The sequence below is a fragment of the Chaetura pelagica genome, unplaced genomic scaffold, assembly GCF_000747805.2.
Source record: "Chaetura pelagica isolate M959 unplaced genomic scaffold, ChaPel_1.0 scaffold579, whole genome shotgun sequence".
In the NCBI taxonomy this organism is placed as follows: domain Eukaryota; kingdom Metazoa; phylum Chordata; class Aves; order Apodiformes; family Apodidae; genus Chaetura; species Chaetura pelagica.
In genome coordinates, this window is record NW_009954422.1 from 56,173 (window position 1) to 67,737 (window position 11,565).

The following is an 11,565-nucleotide window of genomic DNA, read 5'->3' on the forward strand; positions in this document are numbered from 1 at the left end:
GCCCCCTGCGGCATGCCTGGGCGGGGATTTCAGCTGCTGTCAGACAGGGAGGAAGGGGCTGCCTGTGCTCCTGGCTGACCCCCTGATGTTCTGAAACAAGACCTGCTGTTTTCTCCTCCCTGACAGGACCACCAAGAGAGGTCAAGCTGGAGAGCAGCCAGCCTGGGACAGCCCATGGCATGTAAGTGGTGCTGATACATGAGATCTCCTTGGCTTGTCTAAGCATCTGTTTGTTTGTGTGGGTTTATCTCAACAGCAGCCCTGGCAGTTTGGCAGGCAATGGGGGAGCTGCTGATCCCTGCAGCTTCTTTTGAGTGCAGCTCCAAGATGTCTCTGCCTACACAGGCAGCTCCATGTGCCAGCAGCTCCAAGCTGCCACTCACACCCCTCCCTCATCTTCTCCCTTCCCTGCTGCTGGCCCTGGAAACCTGTGGTGGCCCAAAGCTACCAGAGCAAAGCCAGAGAGTGATGGTGACACATCCCTGGTCCTGCCTGGCCAGGGGTGCATCCCCCCTTGACTGCCTTGAGCTATTGGGGGGGTTTTCTGTAGCAGAGGTTGCTGTTGGTCTTGGCCCAGGGATGTCCATGTGTGGGAGGGCTGGAGCAGCTTTGGGGACAGTCTGGGAGAGTTGGGGGGTTCAACCTGGATAAGAGAAGGCTCCAGGGAGAACTTAGAGCAGCTTCCAGTGCCTGAAGGGGCTCCAGGAAAGCTGGGGAGGGGCTTGGGACAAGGGCAGGGAGGGATGGGATGAGGGGGAGATGGTTTTAAGCTGAAAGAGGGTGGATTTAGGTTGGACATGAGGAGGAAATTCTTCCCTGTGAGGGTGGAGAGACCCTGGCCCAGGTTGCCCAGGGAAGCTGTGGCTGCCCCATCCCTGGCAGTGTTGAAGGGCAGGTTGGATGGGGCTTGGAGCAACCTGGGCTGGTGGGAGGTGTCCCTGCTCATGCAGGGGGGTTGGAACAGGATGATCTTCCCACCCAAACCCATCTGTGAGTCTATGATGCCATGATCCCAGCACAGCCCCAGGGATGCAGGAGGCTCTGTGGTTGGTGCTGAGGCGGCCGGAGCGAATTCTCCCTCCTCTGCTTGGCAGCAGGAGTGGAACAATCCTGTGAAGAGGCTGATCCTGCCCCTGCTGCTCAGGACTGACCCCCAGGGCTGTGTGGATGTGCTGAGCTGAGTGCGAGGGTCCCGCGTGGGCTCTTGCTCGCTCAACCTCTGAGATCTGCAGCCCCTCGGGGACCTTCTGGGCCCATCTCAAGTTGAAGAGGTGCCTGTGACAGCAGCTTTGGGTGGCAGAGTCACGATCACTGCCCCCAGAGCCCTCCCTTGCTCGACGAGCCCTTTGTTTTCAGCCCTGCAGCTGGGCTGAGTGGGAGAGCAGCAGGGAGGTGCTGATGGGGACAACCTGGTCCAGCCCCAGGAGAGCAGAGGGTCCCCAAGCCCACAGCTCTGCCTGTTACACCTCACACCCCCCTCCCCAAAATCCCAGCATGGAGCTGCTCTGTCTGCTGCATGTCTCAGCTTGGGAGCTCTGTCACTTTGGCTGCCAAGATGTGAGGGGTTTTTTTCCCCTCTCTTCTGAAGTGTTTCTCTTCAGCTCTTCCCTTCAGAGGTTTGTTTCTGGCCACCGGGACCTGACAGGCTCCTGGCACCTCTCCCACCCCTGGCAAATGACACGGGAGCAGAAATCCTTGCCCTCTTGCCCTGCCACTGCACTGGGAGACCTGCTGGGAGGGTTGTCTTTGCGGGGAAACCAACTTGGAGACTTTTAGAGCCAGACAAGACCTGGCACGGGGGGGACGGCAGCGGCAGAAGCCAAAAGGCTCAGATGGTTTTAAATGTCAGGGAGAGGTGTAAATGTAGCTCGGAGAGACAGCGTGTCCAGGAGCTGTGGTATTTTGCAGCCAGCCTGGTCTCCAGAGCCAGCATTCCCTTGGCTTTGCCATCTCCTGGAGCTGTGACTTGCCCAGGAAGGTGGGGATGGTGTTGGTGTCCACGGCCTCTGGGGAAGAGGATGAAGGGGCTGGAGGGGACGAGAGCTCTTGCCGAGCCAAAGTGCAAGTGCATCTTGTCTCCTGCAGCTCCTCTTTCACTGTGAGATGATCTATCCTGACATTCAGGAGGAGGAGGAGGAGGGAAAGGGAGAAGTGGTCACCACCTCACTGCAGCAGGGCTGCCTGCTCTCCTCTGCTACCCCCCAAAACCAGGGTTGGAAGTCTCCAAGAGTCAGAGTTCCCCGTGCCAGCCATCTGTCCCACTTCCCTTAGCAACCACTTGTCCTTTTCTCCTTCAGTAAGTGGCTGAAGCAGATCCTGACTGTCAGACCCTCTCTCCTTTCCCTTTTTTTGCCTGCACTGGATCATCCCTCCTGCTCGTCACTGTTGCACAAACTCCTTCCCCAGGAACACTTTGCAGGGGACACGTGTGACAGGCTCTGTGCTTGCTCACCTTCTGGGAGGGCCCTGCTCTCAGTGCCTGCTGGCTACTCCTTTCCAGCTTGATCTCTTCTAGTTCCTTCCCCCTCATCCTGATCCACGTTGCCCCCTCCTCAGCCCTCCCTCCTGGGTTTGGGTGCTGAGCAGGGACTGGCACCATTTCTGTCTGCAGCACATCTGGGCTCCAACCTGCCTGGGTGCTGGGGAGGGATGAGATGGGAGTTCTTGGGGAAAGAGGCTCATGGAGGTTTGGATCTGGAGCATTTGGTGGCTGCTGTTTTGGCTGGTGATGGGAGTTTTGAAGGAGTGACTCCCAGAACAGAGTAGCTGAAGTTACAGCAGCCCAGGGGAATGGGAGCAACTGGGGCTCAGGGTGGTCCCAGCACCCACTTCCTCAACACTTGTGCACCCATGAGCTCAGCTCTGGGCATGGCCAGCACAGCTGAGCAATTGTGTTCCCAGCATTGCTTCTCCAGGCTCACTTATTCCTAACAGAGTAGCTGAAGTTACAGCAGCCCAGGGGAATGGGAGCAACTGGGGCTCAGGGTGGTCCCAGCACCCACTTCCTCAACACTTGTGCACCCATGAGCTCAGCTCTGGGCATGGCCAGCACAGCTGAGCAATTGTGTTCCCAGCATTGCTTCTCCAGTCTCACTTATTCCTGCCGTTCCTCCAGCAGAAGAGGAATCCAGCAGCCCTGGAGATGCAGCACATCTGCTCAGCAGCCCTGCAGCCTCACCCCAGGGTGAGCTGCTCACAGCTTTTTCTCCTCCTGTTGCTCTGGTTTGACCCAGAGCTGGATGAGAAAGGATCAGCCCAGGTTTTGCTGTTCTTCTCTCACCAGAGGTGGGTTCTGGGGGGTGAGGGCAGCTCCTAGAGGTCACCTGGATGTCATAGCTGGGCTTCTGAGGTTGAGGATAAGGGTGTTGGGGCACCATAAACCCCAAAGCTGCTGTGGGAGAGCAGGGATCTGCCAGGAAGGTCCTGGAGGAGAGGCCCACAAGCAGGTGGGTTGTCCTCTGCAAACCCAAAACCATCTTGGAGACTCAAGGCACAAGGGTGACACCTCAGCTGCTGCTGGAAGGACTGAACAGCCTGCGTTTGAGGGAGGAGAAGTGTGATGCTCTGCTGTGCCTGCACAGAAGGGAAGCTGCTATCTGCAAGGAGAACTTCTCTACAGATGAATGGTTCCAGGAGACTGGTCTTCATAGTGACTTCTGCTTTGTTCCTTAAAGCCTTTCTTCTCTCTGCCTGATGGGCTGTGATCCAAACACCTCTGAGGATTGCTGTGTGGAGGAGCTGTGGCTCCAGCCAAACCTGGGAGCAGGATTAGGATCTCAATGGGAAGCAGAGTCTCCAGGAGAGAGCAGAGGCTGGTCCTCGGGCAGCTCAGAGCTGGGCTAAAGCCAAGTGGGTTAAAAAGGTCTTTGAGGCCCTCAAGAACTGAGGGATGGCTCTGCAGCCTGGTGTGAGGAGTGGGAAAGGAGCCAGGAGCAGAGAATCCTTAATGTGAGACTTTCTGGTTCAGCACAACTGTCTCAGCCCTGGTGAGAAGGGCCTGGAGGAGAGAGCACGGGTTCCTGAGCAAGCAGAGAAGGCAGCACAATCAGCTTAATGACATTATCCAAGGGCTCTGGCTCCAGCTGCTGCTCTTTAATTGCATCTGACTGATGGCCAGAGCCAAACAGGGTGGGTTGGCATCTCCTGTGCAGCATCTGCACCCTCTGTGCAGCGCCTGCGTCTGACACAGCTACTTGTGGTCCCTCTTCTTGCTTCCTAGAGAGCCTGGGAAGGCTACAGGTGCTGCCTGGGGATGGAAGAGGCAGACTGGGTGCTCTCCTACCACTGCTGCACTCCAGCACTGTCAGGCACAACACAGCTGAACCGTCAGCTTCCCCCCCCCCCTGCTGCAGCCCTGCCTGTCACGGGAGGTTTGTGAGATGGGGAAGCTGCTCCTCCTTGCTCAGCCCGTGGGGTGAAGTGCTCATGGTTTGTTGGCTGGGCTGGCATTTCTCTGCAGGCAAGTTGTGTTAATGCCACCTGACCGAGCCCTGGGAAAAGGCCAGCACTCCTGCTTGTGGGGGTGAATGCTTCCCACATCCCAAAATGCTCCTTGTTCAAAATCCTGATTCATTTTCTGGGCTTGGAGAGCTGCTCCTTCCAAAGCAGGTTTGAGCAAGGAGGCTGGAGCCAAGGGCATTTGAAAGGTGGGTGGTGAGGAGGGGAGGGGGGGCCTGAAAAGAGTGTATAGGAATTTGGGGGAGGTCAAGGAGATAAAGCAAATGACATGTTGTTGCACCTGAATTAGGCAGCCTTGTGATGGGGCTGGAGCCTGTGCTGAGCTGCCAGCACAGCACCATGAGTCAGGTCCCCAGCACAGGGAGCTGGGGGGGGGGAGGGGTTGTTTTTTTCTCCCCTCTGAGCCTTTAGGGTTCATTTCTATTTCTCTTTATTTATTTATTATTATTTTTTTTACAAAACATGGAGGGCTTTACAAGCCCAGGTGAGAAAACAACACAAACCTTGCTGAGAAGGAAGAGTTTGGCCAAGAGGGAGCATGAACCAGAGCTGGGGGGTGGTGGTTGATGTTCTAAGAGCCCAGAGCTACTGCTCCATCCACTTGTCTGGGCTGGAGAAGCCAGCTGCAGGGCAGGAAAAGGCCCTGAGCTTTTGCTGAGCAGCCCCTGCAGCAGGGAGAGAGCTCCAGTGCCAAATTATTTAATGTTCCTCTTCAGTGGAGATGGGTCATTTACCATGTGAGAAATATCTGGGCTCGTGGAGTCACAGCTTGGGTAGTGCTGGATCATGTCCTGGGGAGGGGGAAGAGCTGGTGGGGATTTATAGCAAGTTCTTTGAGGCTTGGCTCCCAGAGTTAGGTCTGGCACAAATTTAGCAAAGCAGCTGGAGGATGAGTTTGTGCTTGGAATCATTAGCAGCCAGGGCTGTGCTGAATTAACCACACGCAGCCTGGGGGGAGGAATTGGTTCCAGGCTCTGTGTCCAGGGCAGTCAAGTTGAACACATGTGCACGCAGGGATTTCCTACCTGCCAAAAGTCAGCCTGCAGCCCTGCAGGTAGTGCCCCAGCCCCCTGCCTGGGAAAGGGGCTCCTGGAAGGGAGGGATGTGGGGTGAAGCAGTGCCTGAGCCTGGTGAGGTGCTCAGGGAGCCTTGGCAGAAGGGGCAGCTCCCCAGCCCGGTGTGAGAGGCAAGAGCTGTGCCTGGGAGGAGCTGCCCAGCTGGTGGGACTGTGGGGAGCACCCTGCCCTGCTCACCCACTGTGGGAACTGGGAGTCCCAGCTCAGCAGTGGGCTGTGTCCTCACTGCTTTGCCATCCCGGGGAGCCAAGAGTCCCTGCTCTGCCTTTTGGGGGGGCATTTCAGCTCCCAGAGCAGCCTCTCCACCCCTCGTGTGTCAGCCCAGGAGCCTGACTTGGTGCTTCCAGCTTCCCTGGCTCCAGGTTAGACTGGCTGAGGCTGGAGAGGTCTCATCTCTGAAAGGAGCTGCAGCTCTTGGGAGCAATGAGCTGGTTTGAGGGGCTCAGGGGCTCCATGTTAGCCCAGCCCTCTGGCCTTTCAGCAGGCACAAAGCAGGGGGCAAGGCTCCCAGCTTGTTTTGAGTGGGGAGTTTGTGTTTGTCCCCAGTTGGTCCTGGTTCCCCAGGAGGGAACCCAACCCTTCTCTTGGGTGTCCTGCCAGCTCATCCAGTTTGGAGGAGCTTGCTTTGAGATGAGAGCTGCTGCTGGGCAGCTGAGCTGGAAAGATGCCTGGGAAATGCTACCCAGCATCTCTGAAACAGGAGGGGAGGCTGGGTGCAGAGTCCCAGAAGTGGTGTGAGGAGGTGGGTGTACCTGGCCCAGCAGCCTGGTGCCCCTCCAAAGCATGTCCTGGTGCCTGGAGGAGCTGCAGGAGGCCCTGACCCAGCCTGGGGGAGCTTTCTGCAATTGTGCTGAGCCACAGGAGAAGCACCTTCATTAGGACAGTGATTTTTAGTTAACATTTGAGTAATGCTGCTTGTCTGCAGTGCTGCAGCAGCTGGTCCTGCTGTGGGGACATTAGCAACTGCTGGTCCTTGCCTGGAGGACTTGATGGTGCCAGGGCAGGGGACGGGGAAGTGAGGAGGCAGAAGGGAGAGGGACCAGGCTTGGAGGTGGTGGCTTTGTGTGTTGGGATTGCAGCTGCTTCTGGGGGCATCAAGGCAGAGCAGGTTTCTGGGGAAGCTCTGCTGGTGGATAATGAAGGACCTGAGTAGCTGGTGCGTGTGGAGCTTCAGCTGAGCCAAGCAGGATCAGCCTGAAGGTTTGGAAACACTTTGGAGGCAGAAACATGGGCACCCCAGGCTGGCTGTGATGGAAAGGAGGGGCAGGGATCCCCTCTGGGTTTGGTGTTTAAAGGCTCTTGGCAAATTCTGCCTGTAACTGGCACTGGCATCACCAGAGGGAAACTCAGGGGGGTGTTTCCCTGACTTGGTGGTCCTTTTTTTTTGGGTGGAAATATGGTAGATTGGCACTCCTGAGAGAGCTGAGAGATGGTGGGTGAGGTGCTGACCCCTGAAGGGAACGTTGGGATAATGTTCCTGTTCCTCTTCTGGTGCTGGGCTGTCCCCAGGGACCCTCCCTTTGAGGGTGACAGAAACATCTTGCCAAGACGTGTTGCAGTCACCCCTTTGGCCACCTGAAATAGTGACCATCACCCACAGGGTCTTCTGCAGGGGCTGGGGGCTGCCTTCTCCCTGCACGTGCTTGGCCATCCCATACCCTCTGCAGCAGAGAAGATGTCACCAGCAGCAAAAGAAGAAGAATAAAAAAGATGGAAGAAGCTGTGGGATGATCATTTGGTGGTGAGAGTCTGTGCTAATGCAGCAAGTGACCTCAAGGCAGCTTCAGCCTGCAAGGAAATGGAGATGAAGCTGTTCCAGAGCCTGCAGGGGTGCTGGGGCTCACCCTGGGGTGGTGCCTTGCAGGGCTTGAGCAGAATCATGGAAGCAAGGAATGGTTTGGGTTGGAAAAGACCTTTAAGACCATCAAGTCCAAGCATTAACCCAGCACCACCAGGAGGTGGCTGGGTGGCCTGGGTGTAGGAACCAGCCTGTCCAGGAGCCTGCTGTGCTCTCAGAAGGTCCCACCCAGGCTTGTGAATATCTTTTTTCCTGTTGTGATCCTCAGGGAGCAGCTCAGGGAAGGTGGCAGGGTTGGGGCTGAGGAGAGAGGGGCTTGTTAGCACAGGAGTAACAAACTGCCTGGCTCTGAGTCAAGGAGGAGCAGGGTTGAGGAGCAGAGCAGTTGGATGTGCTATGCTCGGGGGTGGTGGGAACTAAAACAAACTGAATAAGGTAATAATTGTAATAAAAAGCTTCCTGAAAAGCTCTTTGTGGTAGCTGATGGCTCCTACATTTCAGAGCCTTGTTACTCTTCCACATCTCCTGGAGAGGGGCCTGTTCTGCTTCTAGGTTCAGGGGAATGTGATCCTGAACTCCAGAATCCCAGTGGTTTTCTTCAGGAGCCCAAGACCAGCAGGGCTGGGTGGGCTGTGATTGCATCCATCCCAGGAGCTGCTGGCACCTTCTGGAGGTCTCCAGAGCTCTGTCAAGGCTGCCTCTAGTGGGCTGGACTTCTTCACTTGCCCTGGAGAGCTGATTATCAAGGATTTGCAAAGCTCTGGTGCCAAACCAGCTCTGTGCCAGCCCCACGGGGCTGAGGTCTGACACTCTCTGCAGCTCAAAGGACAACAAGGTGAGTGACCCTGCACTCCTGGGTTGTCCTTCAGCCAAGCTTCCCTGCACAACCAGCCCAGAGCAGCCCAAGGGTGAGGAGGGATGGTGAGGGCTGGTGATTTATGAAGCCAGTGTTGCTGCTGAAGGTTTGATGGGGAAACCACTGGTGGTGTCAGTGGAGGTGAGGTCCTGATGGAGAAGCCCTAAAGCAGCCTAACAGGGTCTGAGCTACCTGCTGTGATATCCCAGCTGCTCATGGAGTCATGGAATGGTTTGGGTTGGAAGGGACCTTGAAGATCAGCCAGTTCCAACCCCCCTGCATGGGCAGGGACACCTCCCAGCAGCCCAGGCTGCTCCAAGCCCCATCCAACCTGCCCTTCAACACTGCCAGGGATGGGGCAGCCACAGCTTCCCTGAGCAACCTGTTTTAGTGTATTCCCACCCTCAGAGTGAAGAATTTTCTCCTAATGTCTAATCCAAATCTCCCCTCTACCATTTTTAATCCATTCCCCCTCATAAAAAAGCCTAAAGTAACAATGTGCTAAAGAACAAGGCAGATGCTGCTCCAGACAATCTTACACAAATAACTGATTTCATAAGAATGATTCTTGTACAAGTTAATGTGTATGATGTAGGATGGAATTAACCATTTATACATATATATATGTATGGCTTTGCTGTAAATCCACTCTCCTACAGCCCTCCTAAAATGTAGGACTCATCACTGGTGCATGTACTTCCCTGTGTCACAGAATCTTAGGGGTTGGAAGGAGATCAAGTCCAATCCCTCTGCCAGGGCAGGTCACTCAGAAATGCATCCAGATGGGTCCTGAAAGTCTAGGAGACACCACAATCTCCTTGGGGAGCCTGTCCCAGGGCTCTGTCACCCTCACAGGACAGGACATGAGGTTCTTCCTCATGTTGAGGTGGAACTTCCTGTGGTCTGTCTTGAATCCATTGCCCCCTGTCCTACCACAGGGCATAAGTGAAGAGATGTTGTCCCTTCTTGATGCCCAGCCTTCATGTTTATACACATGACTTAGATCCCCTCTCAGTCCCCTCTCTAGACTATAAACAGCCCCAGCCTTTCCTCATCAGCCAGTTGTTCCAGTCCCTTCATCATCCTCGTGGCCTCCATGGGACCCTCTCAAGGGAATCCCTGTCCCTCTTGCCCTGGGGAGCCCAGAACTGGATGCAGTGCTTGAGATGAGGTCTCACTAGGACAGTGTTACTGTCCCAGCCACAGAAACCCAAACTCTTCCATCCTCCCCATGTTTACAAACCTGGAAGGTGATGTTTGCTGCAGAGGAGGGAGGTGGGGAACTGGGTAAAAGTTCAGCAGAGCTAGAACTGTTCTCTGGAGGCTCAGGGAACATCCCACCTCCTTTGTGATGCACTCCCACGAATGCCTGCATCAAGCAGCTTATTTTTGGTCCCCCAAAAAAGTGCTCTGGCCATTCCATGGCAGGGAAATGCCCTTTGCATGAGGGCATAGGTGGGAGGTTTCTGAGGGGGGGGGGGGTGAAATCCTTCCCTTCCCACTCGAGGGAGCATTAAGGAATCAGGCTGAGAGGAACCAAAGTCCAAAAACGTTGGTGTCACCACCACGTGAGTGTCTGAGGAGGGAAGAGCTGCTGGTAGTTGGGATGGACTCTGGAGCTTTGTAAACACAGGCTGGGACTGGTTACCCAGCAGCTGGTTTGTGGAGTTACAGATGAGTGGTTGGGGCTGCTCCCAAGCAAGAGGCTTCTGCTGCACCAGACTCATTTGCCTGTGATGAATTGGGTGTTAATTGGCAAGATCTGGGCTGGTTTGTACTTTATACCACCCTTTGAACTGAAAATAATAATAATAAGAAGAACCTTGGAAGAGCCACTGTATTCTTATGAAGCAAACAGTCCCTTGTGGTTTTGCTGAGGTTCTTTCTTCTGGCTGCTCCAGGTTCCAGCTTTCCCGGGAACATCTTCCCACGAGTTTGGCACTGCCCTCCTGGGAGCAGCTCCTGCTGGAGGGAGCCCTTGGAAGTGCCCCCACCAGGATGAAATCCTGTCGTGGAAATCCTATATTTAGCCCCAGCTTTTCATCTCCACCAGAGCCACTTCACACCTGGCTGGCAGGAGAAAGGCACCGAAAATAAGCACGAGGGTGATTTATTTGATGATTTCATTCTTTTTTTCTTTTGCACACAAAGCCCTGGGTGTAAATGAACACAAGAGCTTCAAAGCTTTTGCTGAGGTGCTTTTCTCCCAACTCTTTTTCCCCCAGGTTTTCAGCAGACCATTTGAAGGCTGCTCCACTTGCTTTTGGGAGGAATGGGCAGACAGGTCTGTGCTGCTCCCCCCTGCCCAGCAGAGTTTTTCTGGGACACACATCCCTGCCCACAGGAGATTGGCTTTTGTTGCTGCTTTTCTGGTCCTTTTATTGCAAGAAGAGCATCTTAAGTGATGCCCTGGGTTCTTATTTTGGTACTTGTTGAGGTCATTGCTGTGTCCAACTGGGCCACCACTGTCCTTCCAGGCTCCACAACTGGGGGGGAAGCTGTTATGCTGAGTCCACCTTTGCAAGGATTTGGTTGGGAAGTGTGGGCAGGAGGTAACTGCACGGAGCTGTGAGTGGTTAGGGTCAGAGAATCTTTGTGTTACTCTTCTAAGCTGGTTCCCAAAATGCAGACAAGGAACATTTAGGAAGGAGACATTGCAGGTTTGTTCAATGCTGGGTGCCTGGTGCCTTCCCCCAAAAGTGATTTTTCAGGACATATTGATACAGAAAAATACTAAGTTAGTTATTTTCCAAGTCCATCCCCCTTACAGTGACTAGTTAGTGATGGTTACATCAATATTTCTACTCTCACACCTACTCAGGGGAAGGGTCTTCACCCAGATAGGTGTTTTTGAGACCCCTAGGTGTGATATTTTTAGTATCATAATGAGCCAAGTTTACCCAAAGGGCACAATATCACAACTTCTACAGCTTCACCTGCCCCAGGCATCTTGATTTGCTTCTTCTTTATCACCTCCTGCATTCCTTAGGTGGATCTCAAGTCTTCTCTGCCAAGTCAGTCATCGACATCAGATATCTGAGCTTCCTGATTAATCATCTTTTTAAGGCTTGGTTATTGCAGGGTTATTGCTTGGTTATTGCTCACTAATTGTGAGCCCCTCTGGCTGCAATTTTAACTTGTGTGTGTGTGTGTATATATCTTTTATATATATATATTTTGTCAGACATGAGATTATATGTATATAACCACATCATTCTAAATGTTGGAGTTATTTCCCAACCCTTGAACCACCAAGGTTGGAAAAGACCTTCAGGATCATCAAGTCCAACCATAAAGACAATGGTGAAGAGACAACAACACCACCTTGTTTCCATTGCAGCCAGGTTACCCCGGGAAGCCCTTTGGGTTCAGTTTGA